The following is a 20,299-nucleotide window of genomic DNA, read 5'->3' on the forward strand; positions in this document are numbered from 1 at the left end:
GCGCTTCAGAATGGTGTTAGCCGGCGCTAATTTTTTTGGTGCAAAACTGCGTTAGCGCAGTTTTGCGTCAAAAAGTATAAATATGGCCCGAAGTTTAGCAGGGAAATTCATCAATCATTAATCCCTATTAACATGATTTTATTAGTGAGGATCCTTAACTAACATCAGATTAGCACCAGCATGTTGGGCTTCATGCAAAACAGTTTAGTAACACAAATTTGGGAAACATGTAACTTTGGCACTATCAAAACAGCGCAGTTGGTACCTAGAAAGAAAAAGCAAATATGCATAATAATCAACAGTCTACTGCGTTATACCTATCCTCAGTGTGGATCAGCAAGCAGAGTCAGTCTTCGTCCTCAGGACATCATTCGATCAGCAAGGCATCAGGATTTAGCATCAAATTACAGAAAACGAAAGTCTCAAAGCATTAAAGTTAAGCACGTCTCTTGCCAAGATGCACAAGAAATATTGACCTTTCGGCCAGCAAGAAAATGGCCAGTGGGCAGTCTTCCCCCAGTGTACTGTCGTTAAGTCAAGGTTACCTAAACTACCTCTCAAGTCCCTATCGGTCAGTTATTGGTATGTTCGCACTAGTCCAATAAAACTAAAATTTCAAATCTATGAATTCTAATATTTCTCTGTTCATATGTTATTTATTGGTTTGGCTTGCAATGTTCTCATCATCCGTCTTGTCAGGTAACAATATTGTTGCAGCTTCCACTCTAGTCAGTATCTTCATTGTTTTTCTCCTGGGAAAGTCAGTCTCACACACATTACACATAAAATGTTACATTAAAAGAAACATCATCTTCTAGCAGTCAGTTCTCATGAGAAGCAAGCTTCAGCTATAAGCACATAATGGAAAATGGAAAATCACAGTTTAACTTTCTAGGACAGCAATTTATTAAATGTTAACAAATACAGCTTTTACATGAGGTTTGGCAAGTAGGCCATGACTCCGTGAGTTAAGGCCTACAATTAATAAAGCTAAAGCTTACTGCATAATCCTTAATATGATGCACTACTACATTAATCAAACATATATTCAACATTTCATATTATTAAATCATTGATTAGGACACTTTGTTAACATTGGTGGCCATTCTTCCTGATCACATTTTCCAATGCGTGCATTATTTTTCTATGTTATTTTATTTTCTACACAAACCTATTATTCAGAATACATAAACACTCATTAATAATTTTTATTAAAATCCCCCCTCTGATGACTAAATGTGTCATCACACTAACTACCACCAACAAATTGTTTGCATCAGCTAAAAATCTGTCAATTAAATCCCCTCATATTTTTGGTTTCCCTTTGAATTTTCCCTATACAATTTTTCCCTTTTCTTGTCTTCCCTCCTCTGATTATTCTTCGACCTCTTCAATGTAATTCTGTTACATAATGTACACAATCCCATATTCCAGTTTAGCAAACCACAACAATTAGGGGCATATTTATACTCCGTTTGCGCCGAATTTGCGTCGTTTTTTTCGACGCAAATTCAACGCAAAACTAACTCCATATTTATACTTTGGCGTTAGACGCGTCTAGCGCCAAAGTTCATGGAGTTAGCGTCATTTTTTTGCGTGAACACCTTCCTTGCGTTAAAGATATGCAAGGTAGGCGTTCCCGTCTTAAAAAATGACTCCGATGCATATGCGTCGTATTTATACTCCCGGGCAAAAATGACGCCCGGGAGTGGGTGGGTCTAAAAAACCCACATTAGCGCCGGATTTTAGCGCCTGGGTCAGGGCAGGCGTTAAGGAACCTGTGGGCTCAGAATGAGCCCAGAGGTGCCCTCCCCTGCCCCCAGGGACACCCCCTGCCACCCTTGGCCACCCCAGGAGGACACCCAAGGATGGAGGGACCCAACCCAGGGACATTAAGGTAAGTTCAGGTAAGTATTTTTTAAAAACAATTTTTGTGGCATAGGGGGGCCTGATTTGTGCCCCCCTGCATGCCACTATGCCCAATGACCATGCCCAGGGGACAGAAGTCCCCTGGGCATGGCCATTGGGCAAGGGGGCATGACTCCTGTCTTTGCTAAGACAGGAGTCATTTCAATGGGGGTTGGGAGTCGTAAAGAAATGGCGCAAATCGGGTTGAGGTGATTTTTTTGCCTCAGCCTGACTTGCACCATTTGTGGACGCCCATACTCCATTTTCCCCCTATGCCGGCGCTGCCTGGTGTACGTCGTTTTTTTTAACGCACACCAGACAGCGCCGGCGGCTAACGTCATTCAATAAATACGGCGCCCGCATGGCGCTTCAGAATGGCGTTAGCCGGCGCTAATTTTTTTGGCGCAAAACTGCGTTGGCGCAGTTTTGCGTCAAAAAGTATAAATATGGCCCTTAATATCCCCTGTAATATTTTCATTAGAATTCCATTCCAAATGTTGCTGAGCCAATTTCCAACTGAAGCAAAACCTTTGCCAGTCTTTTCCCAAACACCTGGGGGCATATTTATACTCTGTTTGCGCCGGATTTGCGTCGTTTTTTTTTACGCAAATCCGACGCAAAACTAACTCCATATTTATACTTTAGCGTTAGACGCGTCGAGCGTCAAAGTTCATGGAGTTTGCGTCATTTTTTTGCGTGGACACCTTCCTTGCATTAATGATATGCAAGGGAGGCGTTCCCTACTAAAAAATGACTCCGAGGCATGTGCGTCGTATTTATACTCCCGGGCAAAAATGACGCCGGGGAGTGGGCAGGTCAAAAAAAATGACGTCTACCCTCGTTAGCGTCATTTTTTAACGCCTGCTCAGGGCAGGCGTTAAGGGACCTGTGGGCTCGGAAGGAGCCCAGAGGTGCCCTCCCATGCCCCCAGGGACACCCCCTGCCACCCTTGCCCACCCCAGGAGGACACCCAAGGATGGAGGGACCCATCCCAGGAAACTTAAGGTAAGTTCAGGTAGGTATTTTTTTTTTTTGACATAGGTCCCCTGGGCATGGCCATTGGGCAAGGGGGCATGACTCCTGTCTTTGCTAAGACAGGAGTCATTTCAATGGGGGTTGGGAGTGAAAAAAAATAACTCAAATCGGGTTGAGGCGAAAAATTTGCCTCAGCCTGACTTGCCCCATTTTTTCACGCCCAAACTCCATTTTCCCCTACGCCGGCGCTGCCTGGTGTAAGTCATTTTTTTTTACGCACACCACTCCGCAGCGCCGGCTAACGCCGGCTAACGTCATTGAATAAATATGGCGCCCGCATGGCGCTTCAGAATGGCGTTAGTCGGCGTTAAATTTTTTGACACACAACTGCGTTGGCGCAGTTGTGCATCAAAAAGTATAAATATGGCCCCTGGTGTCTAAAGAGCAGATTGATCCCCGAGTACTTCACCAAGTAGTTGCCGTAGACAACTCTGAGCGCCTCTGCAGAGTGCTGCAGGTTCCCTTTGAATGGGGGGGTCTCAGGTTCCTGGAAAGTAGCTGTGAGTCCAACCATGCCTGTTGATTGTTTGCTAGGCAACGACCTGGAGGATTCCCCTTGGAAGGAGGTGGAACACAGGTCTCACTTGGAGTGGGTCCCTCTTGGTGGGTATGCGTATCCACCCGGTCTATGGCAGCCAATCAGGGTAGTCAAGAGCCCCTGGAACCTGAAACAGTGGCCCAGGGGACCGCCAAGAAGAGGAAGGGCAGGGGGCGCGGGAAACCGGACCCAGAGGTTCCCACTGTCCGGGAGGAGGCGGAGCCTGAGGGTGACGCCCCGGAACCTACAGGGGAGCAGGTGGCTGAACTGGGGGAGGTCCCTGAGCTGTCACAGTGGCAGCAGGAAGGGGGACCCACCAGGGAAGCATTCTGCCCAGCGCAGCAGGAGTGCCCTACTCTTGAGGGGCTGCGGCAGCAGGCTGCAGCCCAGGCGGCTGGCGAGGCGCCAGGTACTCACCTGCTATATTGGGAGGATGGCCTCCTGTATAGTGAGCCTAAGGGTCCTGAGCCTGGGTCAGCTCGTATGCTGGTGGTACCCCAGTGCTTCAGGGCCTTCCTACTGGGTTTGGCTCATGATGTGCCTTTGGCAGGACATCTAGGGCAGGACAAGACCTATAAGAGGCTTGTCTCCCATTTTTACTGGCCCTTGATGCACAAGCAGTCAGCTGCTTATTGTAGGTCTTGTCAGACTTGTCAGGCAAGTGGCAAGAGTGGGGGGAAATGCAAAGCTCCCCTCCAACCTTTACCTATAGTCAGTACCCCCTTTGAACGGGTAGGAATTGACATTGTGGGGCCTCTGGACCCCAAGACAGCCATGGGCAACAGGTTCATCCTGGTCTTGGTGGACCATGCCACACGATACCCAGAAGCCATTCCTCTAAGGACGGTCACTGCCCCGTGGTGAGACGTGCCTTGATGGGAGTTTTTACCCGCATGGGGCTCCCCAAGGAAGTGGTATCTGATAGAGGTACAAACTTCATATTCACTTATATGAAGTCTCTGTGGAAGGTGTGTGGGGTAACCTACAAGTTCACCACACCTTACCACCCCCAAAGTAATGGTCTGGTTGAGAGATTCAACTGCACCTTGAAAGGCATGATTCAGGGCCTGTCAGTGCCCTTGAGGCGTAAGTGGGACGTCCTCTTGCCATGCCTTCTGTTCGCTTACAGGGAGGTGCCTCAAAAGGGACTTGGCTTTAGCCCCTTTGAGCTCATCTATGGCCACCCTGTGAGGGAACCGCTCAGTCTGGTGAAGGAGGCTTTGGAGAAAGCTCCTAGTAATCCACCCCAGGATGTATTTAGCTACATGCTGGCACTAAGAAACCAGACTGCCTGATTCAGGAGTCTCACTCAGGAGAACCTGGAAGCAAGCCAGGAGGATATGAAACAGTGGTACGATCAGAATGCCACTCTGGTTGAGTTTCAGCCTGGACAAAAAGTGTGGGTCATGGCACCAGTGGAGCCTAGGGCTCTCCAAGACAAGTGGACTGGGCCTTTTGAGGTGGTGGAAAGAAAGAGCGAGGTCACCTATCTGGTAGACTTGCAATCCCTCAGGAACCCTTTGAGGGTCCTACATGTCAACCGCCTCAAACCACACTTTGAGCGAACTGAGCTATCCATGCTCGTAGCGACAGATGACGGAGTGGAGGAAGAGAGTGAGCCTCTTCCTGACCTCCTGTCTGCAGGAGAGAAAGATGGGTCTGTGGAGGGAGTGATCCTCTCCCCCTCCCTGACTGAGAAACAGCAGAGGGACTGTCGCCACGTGTTGGGACAGTTCGCCTCGCTGTTTTTCCTGATCCCAGGAGTCAAACACCTGTGCACACATGATGTGGACACTGGGGACAGTACACCTGTTAAACATAAGGGGGCATATTTATACTCCGTTTGCGCCGAATTTGCGTCGTTTTTTTCAACGCAAATTCGGCGCAAAACTAATGCCATATTTATACTTTGGCGTTAGACGCGTCTAGCGCCAAAGTATGAGGAATGAGCGTCATTTTTTTGCGTGAACGCCTTCCTTGCGTTAATGAGATGCTAGGTAGGCGTTCCCGTCTAGAAAAATGACTGCGACGCAAATGCGTCGTATTTATACTCCCGGGCAAAAATCACGCCCGGGAGTGGGCGGGGCAAAAAACCCCGCATTTGCGCCTCTTTTTAACGCCTGGGTCAGGGCAGGCATTAAGGGACCTGTGGGCTCAAAATGAGCCCACAGCTGCCCTCCCATGCCCCCAGGGACCCCCCCTGCCACCCTTGCCCACCCCAGGAGGACACCCAAGGATGGAGGGACCCATCCCAGGGACATTCAGGTAAGTTCAGGTAAGTATAATTTTTCTTTTTTTTTATATATTTTTTTGGCATGGGGGGCCTGATTTGTGCCCCCCTACATGCCACAATGCCCAATGACCATGCCCAGGGGACATAAGTCCCCTGGGCATGGCCATTGGGCAAGGGGGCATGACTCCTGTCTTTACTAAGACAGGAGTCATGTAAATGGCGTCTGGGCGTCGTTAAAAATTGCGCAAATCGGGTTGAGGCGATTTTTTTGCCTCAACCTGACTTGCCCCATTTTAAGACGCCCTAACGCCATTTTCCCCAACGCCGGCGCTGCCTGGTGTACGTGTTTTTTTTCCACGCACACCAGGCAGCGCCGGTCTGCTAGCGCCGGCTAACGCCATTCAATAAATACGGCGCCCGCATGGCGCTTCAGAATGGCGTTAGCCGGCGCTAAACTGCGTTAGCGCAGTTTAGCGTCAAAAAGTATAAATACGGGCCAAGGTTTACAGGGTGACTGACAGGGTCAGGGCTTGCATTAAGGAGGAAGTCTCCAAAATGTTAACCATAGGGGTTATTGAGCACTCCAGCAGTCCTTGGGCCAGCCCAGTGGTATTGGTCCCAAAGGCTGCTGCTCCTGGTGCCACTCCGGAACTTAGGTTCTGTGTGGACTACCGGGGTCTCAATGCGGTCAGCAAGACTGACGCACACCCCATCCCCCGAGCTGATGAGCTCATTGATCGGTTAGGAGCTGCCAAGTACCTCAGCACATTTGATTTAACATCTGGGTACTGGCAGATTGCCTTAACTGAGGGGGCAAAGGAGAGGTCAGCATTCTCTACCCCAGATGGGCACTTCCACTTCAACGTGATGCCCTTTGGGATGAAGAATGCCCCTGCCACATTTCAGAGGTTGGTCAACCAGGTGTTGGCAGGACTGGATGAGTTCAGTGCCGTCAACCTGGATGACATTGCTGTGTTTAGTTCCACATGGGAGGAACACCTGCAACACCTCTGGAGAGTGTAAGAGGCCCTGCAGAAGGCAGGCCTCACTATTAAGGCGAGCAAGTGGCAAATAGGGCAGGGTTCTGTGGTGTACTTAGGACACCAGGTGGGGAGTGGCCAGGTGGCACCCCTACAGCCTAAGATTGACACAATTTTGGCTTGGGAGTCTCCCAAGACCCAGACTAAGGTGAGATCCTTTTTAGGTCTCACAGGATATTACAGGAGGTTTGTTAAGGGATATGGTACCATTGTTACCCCCCTAACTAAGCTGACTTCTAAGAAGGAACTCAAGAAAGTGATCTGGACAGAGGCTTGCCAAAACGCTTTTGATGCCCTGAAGGCTGCCATGTGCACAGCACCTGTGCTGAAGGCACCTGACTACTCCAAGGAGTTTGTTGTGCAAACAGACGCCTCAGAGCATGTTATGGGAGCAGTACTCTCACAGCTTTATGAAGAGGGCCTAGATCAACCCGTAGCCTTCATTAGCAGGAGGTTACTACCCAGGGAACGTAGGTGGAGTGCCATAGAACGCGAAGCGTTTGCTGTGGTCTGGGCACTGAAGAAGCTAAGACCCTACTTGTTTGGAACTCACTTCCAAGTTCAGACTGACCACAGGCCCTCGGATGGTTAATGCGGATGAGGGGTGAAAATCCAAAACTGTTGAGGTGGTCCATTTCCCTACAGGGGATGGACTTTACGGTGGAACATCGTCCTGGTACAGAACACGCCAATGCTCATGGTCTGTCCAGATTCTTCCACCTTAGTGATTAGAACTCCCATGAGGTTGGGTAGTTGCTCCCCACTTTTAGCTGGGGGGGACACGTGTTAGACTTTTCATCCTTGGCGTGGTCTCCCTTAACTTTTTGCCTCTGTTCCCCAGGTTATTGATGTGTGCTGGACTCTGATTTTGCTGTTTTTATTACTCTGGGCACTTTACCACTGCTAACCAGTGCTAAAGTGCAAGTGCTCCTGTTTAAAATGTGTATGTAATTGGTTCTCCATGATTGGCATATTTGTTTTACTGTTAAGTCCCTAGTAAAGTGCACTAGAGGTGCCCAGGGCCTGTAAATCAAGGGCCATATTTATACTTTTTGACGCTAAACTACGCTAACGCAGTTTAGCGTCAAAAAAATTAGTGCCGTCTAACGCCATTCTGAAGCGCCATGCGGGCGCCGTATTTATAGAATGGCGTTAGCCGGCGTTAGCCGACCGGCGCTGCCTGGTGTGCGTGGAAAAAAACCACGTACACCAGGCAGCACCGGCGTAGGGAAAAATGGCGTATGGGCGTCTCAAAATGGGGCAAGTCAGGTTGAGTCCAAAAAATCGCCTTAACCTGATTTGCGCCATTTTTTTACGACGCCCATCCCCCATTAACATGACTCCTGTCTTAGCAAAGACAGGAGTCATGCCCCCTTGCCCAATGGCCATGCCCAGGGGACTTATGTCCCCTGGGCATGGTCATTGGGCATAGTGGCATGTAGGGGGGGCACAAATCAGGCCCCCCTATGCCACAAAAAAAAAAATAAAAAAAAATACCTGAACTTACCTTAATGTCCCTGGGGTGGGTCCCTCCATCCTTGGGTGTCCTCCTGGGGTGGTCAAGGGTGGCAGGGGGTGTCCCTGGGGGCAGGGGAGGGCACCTCTGGGCTCATTCTGAGCCCACAGGTCCCTTAACGCCTGCCCTGACCCAGGCGTTAAATTCAGGCGCAAATGCAGGTTTTTTTGCCCCGCCCAATCCCGGGCGTGATTTTTGCCCGGGAGTATAAATACCACGCACATGCCTGGGAGTCATTTTTTTAGACGGGAACGCCTACCTTGCATATCATTAACGCAAGGAAGGTGTTCACGCCAAAAAATGACGCTAACTCCATGAACTTTGGCGCTAGACGCGTCTAACGCCAAAGTATAAATATGCGTTAGTTTTGCATCGAAAAAAAAACGACGCAATTTCGGCGCAAACGGAGTATAAATATGCCCCCAAATGTTACTAGTGGGCCTGCAGCACTGGTTGTGCCACCCACACAAGTAACCCCGTAATCATGTCTCAGACCTGCCACTGCGTGTGTAAATGTGCACTGTAAATTCGACTTGGCAAGTGTACCCACTTGCCAGGCCTAAACCTTCCCTTTCCTTACATGTAAGGCACCCCTAAGGTAGGCCCTAGGTAGCCCCAAGGGCAGGGTGCAGTGTATGGTTAAGGTAGGACATACAGTAATGTGTTTTATATGTCCTGACAGTGAAATATTGCTAAATTCGTTTTTCACTATTGCAAGGCCTGTCCCTCTCATAGGTTAACATGGGGGCTACCTTTAAATCTGATTAAAGTGTAGATTCCCTTTGGGAGCGGGTGGACATGTGGAGTTTGGGGTCTCTGAGCTCACAATTTAAAAATACATCTTTTAGTAAAGTTGATTTTAAGATTGTGCGTTTGAAAATGCCACTTTTAGAAAGTGAGCATTTTCTTGCTTATACCATTTATGTGACTCTGCCTGTTTGTGGATTCCCTGTCTGGGTCAGTTTGACAGTTGGGCTGGTTGCACCTCACACTAGACAGTGACACAAAAGGAGCTGGGGTGTAGTCTGCATTTCCTGACGAGCCATCTATGCTAGGAGGGAAGGGAGGAGTGGTCACTTACACCTGAAAGGGCTGTGCCTGTCCTCACACAATGCAGTCTCCGACCCCCTGGTGAGTGTCTGGGGCCTGGCTTGGATTTCACATTCCAAGGAGACTAAACTTTGAAGTAGGCTGACTTCAAAGGAGAAATTGGGTATGAGAAGGGCACCCAAAACCACAGACTTTAGAAACACTTCGGGAACCTCTGCCTGGAAAAGAGCTGAATAGCTGAGGAAGAAGTGCTGCCCTGCCTGTGACTGTGCTTTGTGGAGCTTTTCTGCAGTGCTGCTCCTGCCAGAGTAAGAGGGCAAAGACTGGACTTTGTGTGCCTTCCATCTTGTGAAGAAATCTCCAACGGCTTGATTTAGAGCTTGCCTCCTGTTGTTTGAAGTCTCAGGGACAGCAAAGACTTCTCTCTGCCAGCACCTGGAGTCTCTGGAGAGACTCCTACTCTGACAAGGGGTGCCCTATCCAGTCCCTGGGCCCTTGAAAGGAAAGCTGGTGGAAATCCAAGGAAATCGACTTCGGACGACTCCGCCCCGACGCCGCTGCTGAATCCAGGGACGCTGCCTGCACCCGACGCCGTGACCTTCGCTGGGACGCGACGCTCTTCGCAGGCCCGATGCCGCTGCAGCCCCGCTGAAGTCCGCGACTCCATGGAAGTCGCCGCACCACGTCGTGACCGACGCCGCTCGAAGTGCGCAGATTAATCGCTGCCCACAGACGTGCGATCCCCCACTTCGTGCATCGACTTGTTTCCACTTTTCACCAAAGGTACTGTACTTGGGGGTCTACGCGACTCCGTGTCCGGAGCCGCTGGTGTCGGCTTGTTGGGAACGACTCCATCACGACGCCATGTTAACACCTCATCGAAGCATTTTTGTTTCTAAGCACTATTTTTGAGTTTAATCTTTAAAAATTTATAACTTGACTTGTGTATGTTGGATTTTTGTCGTTTTGGTCTTGTTTTGTTTAGATAAATATTTCCTATTTTTCTAAAGTGGTGTTGTGTCATTTTGTAGTGTTTTCATTAAGTTACTGTGTGTGTTGGTACAAATACTTTACACCTAACACTCTGAAGTTAAGCCTACTGCTCTGCCAAGCTACCAAAGGGGTAAGCAGGGGTTAGCTGAGGGTGATTCTCTTTTACCCTGACTAGAGTGAGGGTCCTTGCTTGAACAGGGGGTAACCTGACTGTCAACCAAAGACCCCATTTCTAACAATCCTCATCTGAGTCTGGCTCTGATATTTCCACAGGTATGTCCCTTGTGGCAGCTATATTGTGCAAGATCGCACATGTGGCCATTATTCTACGGGTCGTGTCCGGGCTGTGCTGTAGTGCCCCTCCACTTTTGTGGATGCACCGGAAGTGACTCTTCAGCAGGCCAAAGGTGCGCTCCACAACATTGCAGGTTGCCCTGTGTGCTGAATTGTATCTCCGCTCTGCTGGTGTTGCAGGATTTAGGTAGGGCGTCATCATGTAGGTGCGCACTGCGTAGTCACTCTCTCCTGGAAGGACTTAGGCCCGTATTTATACTTTTTGACGCTAAACTGCGCTAACGCAGTTTAGCGTCAAAAAGTTTAGCGCCGGCTAACGCCATTCTGAAGCGCCATGCGGGCGCCGTATTTAGTGAATGGCGTTAGCCGGCGCTAGCAGACCGGCGCTGCCTGGTGTGCGTGGAAAAAAACCACGTACACAAGGCAGCGCCGGCGTTGGGGAAAATGGCGTTAGGGCGTCTTAAAATGGTGCAAGTCAGGTTGACGCCAAAAAATCGCCTCCACCCGATTTGCGCCATTTTTAACTACGCCCAGATGCCATTTACATGACTCCTGTCTTAGTAAAGACAGGAGTCATGCCCCCTTGCCCAATGGCCATGCCCAGGGGACTTATGTCCCCTGGGCATGGTCATTGGGCATTGAGGCATGTAGGGGGGCACAAATCAGGCCCCCCTATGCCAAAAATTTAAAAAAAAAAAAAAAAATTATACTTACCTGAACTTACCTGAATGTCCCTGGGATGGGTCCCTCCATCCTTGGGTGTCCTCCTGGGGTGGGCAAGGGTGGCAGGGGGGGTCCCTGGGGGCATGGGAGGGCAGCTGTGGGCTCATTTTGAGCCCACAGGTCCCTTAACGCCTGCCCTGACCCAGGCGTTAAAATCCGGCGCAAATGCGGGATTTTTTGCCCCGCCCACTCCCGGGCGTGATTTTTGCCCGGGAGTATAAATACGACGCATTTGCGTCGCAGTCATTTTTTTAGACGGGAACGCCTACCTTGCATCTCATTAACGCAAGGAAGGCGTTCACGCAAAAAAATTACGCTCTTTCCTCATACTTTGGCGCTAGACGCGTCTAACGCCAAAGTATAAATATGGCGTTAGTTTTGCGCCGAATTTGCGTCGAAAAAAACGACGCAAATTCGGCGCAAACGGAGTATAAATATGCCCCTTAGGGTATAATGAGTAGCTGTGCCATCTGACGTCACACTGTCATCAATGCAACATTGTAAAGTTGGAAATTACCTAGTAGATATCCTTCACCAAATTACCCAGCTAGCAGTCTTGTGTGAATCCTGCTGTGGCGAAAGATGTACAAATCATGTGTGCTCCCTGGCTACCTGGCCACGAGATCAGTTATGATGTAGGAGGCATTGCATATCACCTGTATGTTCATTGAATGTTTGTATTTATGGATTGTGGTACACATACTCTGTGGTCGATGGTGGACAGATTGCAACATGTGTCCCATCTATGGCACCTAGGATGTGGGGGAACTGTGCTATCTGGTCAAAATCTATTTTTGTCTGCTGTATTTCCTGTGGGGCGTGGGGGAATCTGATGTACTGGTGTTTCCTGCTCATCATGGCATTTAGAAATGCATTGAAAAATCTAGAGAGGGCACTCTGTGACACCCCTCCAGCTGCTGCTATGACCACTTGATAGCTCCCTGAGGCAAGTAGGTGCAGGGAACATAATACCTGCACATGGGTGGGTATGCTATTGGTCCTGTGTGTTGTGCGCTGCAGTATGGGTTGTAACTTAGCTATCAGGTCAAGTATCATGGCTGAGCTCAACCTGTACTTCTCAAAAATGTCCTCCTCAATCTGGTCAAAAAAGTTAATGCGCACTCTGAAAATGCACTCCTGTCTCCTCCTCCCTCAAGTTCCCAGGTTCTATATAGAGGATTACTACAGGTAATTCTGTACCCTACTAAGTGAGGGTGGGTACTTATAAGAATGCCTTTGAGTGGAAAAATCCTTATCCTAAGACAATTTGGCAACTTTAAAAATCTGCTGAAGACCATATGTTGCAGGTGGAATCATAGCGAAAGCTTGGCGAAGTAAGCATGGGAGTATATAATTTGCATAGGACAGCCCCTTTTTCAATCCTATTATTATTCTGCAGTTTCCATGTAGCACTACTAGAGGGCAGCACTTGAACACAAATCCACTGAGAGGCTTTAAAAGTGCTTGCTGAACTACCTCTTGTTGTTTTTTTAGAAACCTATAGATGGAGGACTGGAGTGACTGAGGGAATGAGTATTGAGAAATGATTGGCCTGTTTTATTGATAAAAGGGGTGCAAGATTTGGAAGGAAAACTACAAGATAAAAGTGTTAAAGCACAGATAATAGCTGAGAGATAAAGGGGCATATTTATACTCTGTTTGCGCCAGATTTGCGTCATTTTTTTTTACGCAAATCCGACGCAAAGCTAACTCCATATTTATACTTTGGCGTTAGACCCGTCTAGCGCCAAAGATCTTGGAGTTTGCGTAATTTTTTAGCGTGGACACCTACCTTGCGTTAATTATATGCAAGGTATGCGTTCCCTTCTAAAAAATGACTCCAAGGCATATGCGCCTTATTTAAACTCCCGTGCAAAAATGACGCACGGGAGTGGGCGGGCCTTAGAAAATGACGTCCAGCCGCTTTTGCGTCATTTTTTAACGCCTGGTCAGGGCAGGCGTTAAGGGACCTGTGGGCTTGGAAGGAGCCCAGAGGTGCCCTCCCATGCCCCCAGGGACACCCCCTGCCACCCTTGCCCACCCCAGGAGGACGCCCAAGGATGGAGGGACCCATCCCAGGGAACTTAAGGTAAGTTCAGGTAAGTATTTCTTTTGTAATTTTTTTTGTGGCATAGGGGGGCCTGATTTGTGCCCCCCTACATGACACTATGCCCAATGACCATGCCCAGGGGACATAAGTCCCCTGGGCATGGCCATTGGGCAAGGGGGCATGACTCCTGTCTTTGCTAAGACAGAAGTCATTTCAATGGAGGTTGGGCGTCAAAAAAAATGGTGCAAATCGGGTTGAGGCCAAAATTTTGCCTCAGCCTGACTTGCCCCATTTTTTGACGCCCAAGCTCCATTTTTCCCCTACGCCGGCGCTGCCTGGTGTGAGTCATTTTTTTTGACGCACACCAGTCCGCAGTGCCGGCTAACATCATTCAATAAATAAGGCGCCCGTATGGCGCTTTGGAATGGTGTTAGCCGGCGTTACAATTTTTGACGCACAACTGCGTTGGCGCAGTTGTGCGTCAAAAAGTATAAATATGGGCAAAAGTGAGTGTTGTCTAGTCTGTAATGCTATGCTATACCATTAGGACTTTATACATCCCAGTCATTGTTTGCAAACTTTACAGTAAGACCACACATGCCCAGGTTCTATATAGAGGATTACTACAGGTAATTCTGTACCCTGCTGAAATCGGGTGGGTACTTATAAGAATGCCTTTGAGTGGAAAAATCCTTAGCCTAAGACAATTTGGCAACTTTAGAAATCTGCTGAAGACCATATGTTGCAGGTGGAATCATAGCGAAAGCTTGGCGAAATAAGCATGGAAATATATAATTTGCATAGGACAGCCCCTTTTTCAATCCTATTATTATTCTGCAGTTTCCATGTAGCACTACTATAGGGCAGCACTTGAGCACAAATCCACAGAGAGGCTTTAAAAGTGCTTGCTGAACTACCTCTTGTTGTTTTTTTATGAACCTATGGATTGGAGGACTGGAATGACTGAGGAAATGAGTATTGAGAAATGATTGGCCTGTTTTATTGATAAAAGGGGTGCAAGATTTGGAAAGAAAACTACAAGATAAAAGTGTTAAAGCACAGATAATAGCTGAGAGATAAAGTGAGTGTTGTCTAGTCTGTAATGCTATGCTATACCATTAGGACTTTATACATCCCAGTCATAAGTTTGCAAACTTTACAGTAAGACCACAGATGCCCAGGTTCTATATAAAGGATTACTACAGGTAATTCTGTACCCTACTAAGGGGCATATTTATACTCTGTTTGCGCCGAATTTGCGTCAAACATTTTGACGCACACTCAGCGCAAACGTTGCCCCATATTTAAACCCTGACGCCCGAGGCCGCGCAGGATAAAAATCCGCAGTGTGCGTCATTTTCTGGAAGCGGCAACCCGCCCTGCGGTAATGATATGCAGGGTAGGCGTTCCCGTCCAAAAAACGACGCACACGGCCGCGTGTCGTATTTATGCTTCCGAGCAAAAATGACTCCCGGCCTGTAGGCGCAGCAAAAAAATCACGCAAAGCCCAAAGCGTCAAAATTTAGGGGCATATTTATACTCCGTTTGCGCCGAATTTGCGTTTTTTTCGACGCAAATTCGACGCAAAACTAACTCCATATTTATACTTTGGCGTTAGACGCGTCTAGCGCAAAAGTTCATGGAGTTAGCGTCATTTTTTGGCGTGAACACCTTCCTTGCGTTAATGAGATGCAAGGTAGGCGTTCCCGTCTTAAAAAAAACACTGCACAGCAACCCTCTAGGACACACAACACATACACCACAATAGCAACACCTAGCCAGGAACACACTGAGGTCCTCACATCACTAGCCATTTTTCTTAAGTCACCATTGAACCTGTCACACATTGGAATTTACTGTACAACTTAATGTGAAGACATTAATGAGTGTGGTTGCCTAAATGTCACCTTGCAAATTGTAAATGTCACAATAACCTGTACATTAATACATTGCATAAGTCTTAAGGTATGGGATGTCCAGGGTACTTTCATATGAACGTGTTAACTACACTTTCATTTTTAACTCTGCATGGAACTATCATCTCACCACCAGTGAAGACACACGGACACCTGTATCACAAGTCACAATGCTAGGGAGGGCACACTCTATTGCAATTCACAAAACATACTGCTTACAAACGGTTAGCCAACAAACACTTGCTCAGCCAAGGAAAAAACTCAATGCAAACGTTTTAGCCTACAAGTATAGGTTGTCACATTAGTACACAAAAGAGTCACAGACAACACAAGACAACTACTGCCATCAAAGGTCTGTACAAGAGTACCTCCTACATCTACATGATCCCATTCTGTGTTTTTCTTTCAGCTGATCAGGGGTATGGCATCCAGCCTTGGCTAATGACACCATTTGGGAACCCGACTACAGCTGCAGAGCGGGCATACAGCGACGCTCATAAGAGGACACGCAGCATTGTTGAGCGGACCTTTGGGATCCTCAAGTCAAGGTTCCGCTGCCTTGACATCACTGGCGGTAGCCTACTATATTCCCCAGAGATGGTCTGTAGGATTATACTCACTTGTGCCATATTGCACAATATTTGTGCAAAAAGGAACATTCCCCTCCTCGAACCAGACCCAGACATGCCTGAAGACGACGAAGAGGAGGATGCTGGCCTGCAACAGGAGGGGGAACAACCAAACACGGCTGCTGGAGTGCGTAGGCGCCAACACATTGTAAATAACTTCTTTGCATAATTTCTTATATCACCACTTATTGCACAATTGTAAATAAACACAGATAACAAACACCACATCATGGTTTGGCCTATTTATTTCTGCACACCTTTAGTTTGAAATTGCAGAAGAAGATTGTCGTCTCATTGAGCAATAATGACATAACACTCATCACACAAAAAATATACACCACAAATGTCTGCACAGAGGCTATGATGTTTCATGATACATTACCATCCACAGAGGCCAACAGGAGTACAAATGTGGCAATGACACATGCCTGATCCAGACACCTGAGACATTCTCTCACTCAGCACAAAAATGTAGCTCATTTGAAAGTCTCATCACACGTGTTCAGTGACGGGGTGGGACCATCCATGTGTACGTGACCATGTCCTCAATGGCTTCTCTCAATTTTTGCTACAAACAATGCCCAATTGGAACAAGATTAGCTGCCACTAACTCATGAGGAGACCTTGAAGTTACAGTGACAACATACACCCAGACAGTTGATAGTGGATCTACATTGGACCACACATATAAACATATGCCATCCAATCAACCAAATATTTGCAAGCAGCCAATCACAGTAGTGTCCCAGTTCGAACCTAGCAGGAAGAATGAAACATGCCACTAAACCAGGTCATGCATAAAGGGCCACATACATCAACAACCCATTTGTCATCAGCACATGAGGAACGCTGAGATTTAGCAAAAAATGTCAATGCAAAATGGTATGTCAGATTGCTCCAAATAATCAATAGGGCAAACGTTAAATGGGCAAATGGGAATATTGAATGGCTAACAGTGAATCATACCCTATGTGCTTCCATGAGCCAGCTTCTGCAGGTTTAGCATAACAGAATAAATGAAACCCTAGGATAAATTAGCAAATCTGGAAGGGCAAACCCTAGGGTGCTGGGGGCCTAAGTCCACCTCCACCGCCCCCCAAATATACAAGAATTATGTACATGTGAAGTACACACATGCATAAGGTGCATGTGTGGCCTACATGTCAAATGTAAAACACATATAAGATACACAGGGGCATATTTATACTCCGTTTGCGCCGAAATTGCGCCGTTTTTTTCGACGCAAATTCGACCCAAAACTAACTCCATATTTATACTTTGGCGTTAGACGCGTCTAGCGCCAAAGTTCATGGAGTTAGCGTCATTTTTTAGCGTGAACACCTTCCTTGCGTTAATGAGATGCAAGGTAGGCGTTCCCGTCTAAAAAAATGACTCCCAGGCATGTGCGTGGTATTTATACTCCCGGGCAAAAATCACGCCCGGGAGTGGGCGGGGCAAAAAAACCCGCATTTGCGCCTGAATTTAGAGCCATATTTATACTTTTTGACGCAAAACTGCGCTAACGCAGTTTTGCGCCCAAAAAATTAGCGCCGGCTAACGCCATTCTGAAGCGCCATGTGGGCGCCGTATTTATTGAATGGCGTTAGCCGGCGTTAGCCGACCGGCGCTGCCTGGTGTGCGTGAAAAAAAACCACGTACACCAGGCAGTGCCGGCGTAGGGGAAAATGGCGTATGGGCGTCCAAAAATGGGGCAAGTCAGGCTGAGGCAAAAAAAACGTCTTAACCCAATTTGCGCCATTTTTTTTTGCCGCCCAGACGCCATTAACATGACTCCTGTCTTAGCAAAGACAGGAGTCATGCCCCCTTGCCCAATGGCCATGCCCAGGGGACTTCTGTCCCCTGGGCATGGTCATTGGGCATAGTGGCATGTAGGGGGGCACAAATCAGGCCCCCCTATGCCTAGGCGTTAAGGGACCTGTGGGCTCAGAATGAGCCCAGAGGTGCCCTCCCCTGCCCCCAGGGACACCCCCTGCCACCCTTGCCCACCCCAGGAGGACACCCAAGGATGGAGGGACCCATCCCAGGGAAGAAAAGGTAAGTCGTGGTAAGTATTTTTTTTTTTTTTTTGTGGCATAGGGGGGCCTGATTTGGGCCCCCCTACATGCCACTATGCCCAATGACCATGCCCAGGGGACATAAGTCCCCTGGGCATGGCCATTGGGCAAGGGAGCATGACTCCTGTCTTTGCTAAGACAGGAGTCATGTTAATGGGGGATGGGCGTCGTAAAAAAATGGCGCAAATCAGGTTAAGGTGATTTTTTGGACTCAACCTGACTTGCCCCATTTTGAGACGCCCATACGCCATTTTCCCCTACGCCGGCGCTGCCTGGTGTACGTGTTTTTTTTTCACGCACACCAGGCAGCGCCGGTCGGCTAACGCCGGCTAACGCCATTCTATAAATACGGCGCCCGCATGGCGCTTCAGAATGGCGTTAGACGGCGCTAATTTTTTGGACGCTAAAATGCGTTAGCGCAGTTTAGCGTCAAAAAGTATAAATATGGCCCACAATATCATTATTAGGACATGGTAAGCCCCATAAAAAGTGTAAGTGACAATTGCACTACCTGTTTGGACTATAGATAATTGGATTACCGGGATAAATGTGGACACATTGTTGATAAGGAATACATCCTGGTATTCCATTCATCTTATGAAATTAGCCATCAGCAATTACCCAAAATATGTGTACAAATATGGGTAATGACCATTTTGAGCAATCATACCTATTACACTGTGAATGCCTTCTATACATCCAATAAGGGACATGTGTCATAGCTAACCCCAAATGTGTATCACTTAGCACCGTTTGGTCATGACAAAATTCCTTTCACAATTTGACAAATATAAGACATATTTTTCAAAATGCGTCATATTTCCACGCATACAGCTTGGGCGTCATCATATTTTTACGCACAGGAGTGCACAGAATGCAGAGTCAAAAAAAGTTATATTAAAAATAATAAATTAATAAACTGCATTACATGGCCACCATATTTTCTATGAAGCGTCATATTTCCACGCATACAGCTTGGGCGTCATAATTTTTTGACGCACAGGAGTGCACAGAATGCAGAGTCAAAAAAAATTATATTAAAAAGAATAAATTAATAAACTGCATTACATGGCCACCATATTTTCTATAAAGCGTCATATTTCCACGCATACAGCTTGGGCGTCATAATTTTTTGACGTACAGGAGTGCACAGAATGCAGAGTCAAAAAAAAATTATATTAAAAATAATAAATTAATAAACTGCATTACATGGCCACCATATTTTCTATGAAGCGTCATATTTCCACGCATACAGCATGGGCATCATAATTTTTTTTAAAAATTATATTAAAAATGATAAATTAATAAACTGGTTTACATGGCCACCATATTTTCTATGAAGCGTCATATTTCCACGCATACAGCATGAGCGTCATAATTTGTTGACGTACAGGAGTGCACAGAATGCAGAGTCAAAAATAATTTTCATATTTGGTTCTCATATTTGCCAGCCAATTAAATTTCAACTGTAGAACTGTAAAATCAGCCTCACACAAATGTGAGGGAACAATGTTGAAAATATTTTTGACTCTGCATTATGTGCACTGTTATGCGTCAAAAAATATGACGCACAATCTGTATGCATGAAAATATGACGCATAACGGAAAAATAAAAACGGCAGCCATTTTATGCAGGAAGTGATGTAATAGGATATCCTGTTTACAGAATCTGTACTGTGAGTTTACTTTGACTTTCACTTTGCAGTCTCAGATTATTCTAGACTGTGTGGCTGTGTGGAAAGTGTTGTCCTGTGTTTTAGTGCTTTTGTGTCCAGTGTACCTTCTATATTGTGCTTTTGTGATCATTGTCTTGTTGTCTAATATTGTCTGAGTCTGTTTTGTGTACTTTTGTCAAATCCAGTGTTTCTTTTTTTGTCTGTGGGAGTCTGTTTTGGGTAGTTTAAATTTGGGGTTAGTTGGGCTATTTTTCTTAAGTTTTCTTTTTTCTTCACTACTCTACCTTTCCCCATTCCCCCCTTTTCCTTTTTGTCTCAAATTTTTCACCTCTGTTATTGTTAAGATGTCAGGTAGGCCATGGCTTGCCAGGATGGGTGAGGAGGAATTGGGGGGATTTATTTGGCTTGTTTGCCATTTCCTCCCACTCATGCTGGAGGCTGGGGGCCGTGTGATACAGGGGTATCACACGGAGGGACGTAAAGTCCGGTGGGGGAAGGTGCGTCATCACTTGGTCCGGGTCTACGGTAGCCTGAGGAATGACCATCAACTCAAGCACCGCTGGGCTGATCTGATATCCAGAGAGCAGGATCTGCTGGACCACCTGGGAATCACGATTGGTGGC

Source organism: Pleurodeles waltl, chromosome 4_2, assembly GCF_031143425.1.
Source record: "Pleurodeles waltl isolate 20211129_DDA chromosome 4_2, aPleWal1.hap1.20221129, whole genome shotgun sequence".
In the NCBI taxonomy this organism is placed as follows: Eukaryota; Metazoa; Chordata; class Amphibia; order Caudata; family Salamandridae; genus Pleurodeles; species Pleurodeles waltl.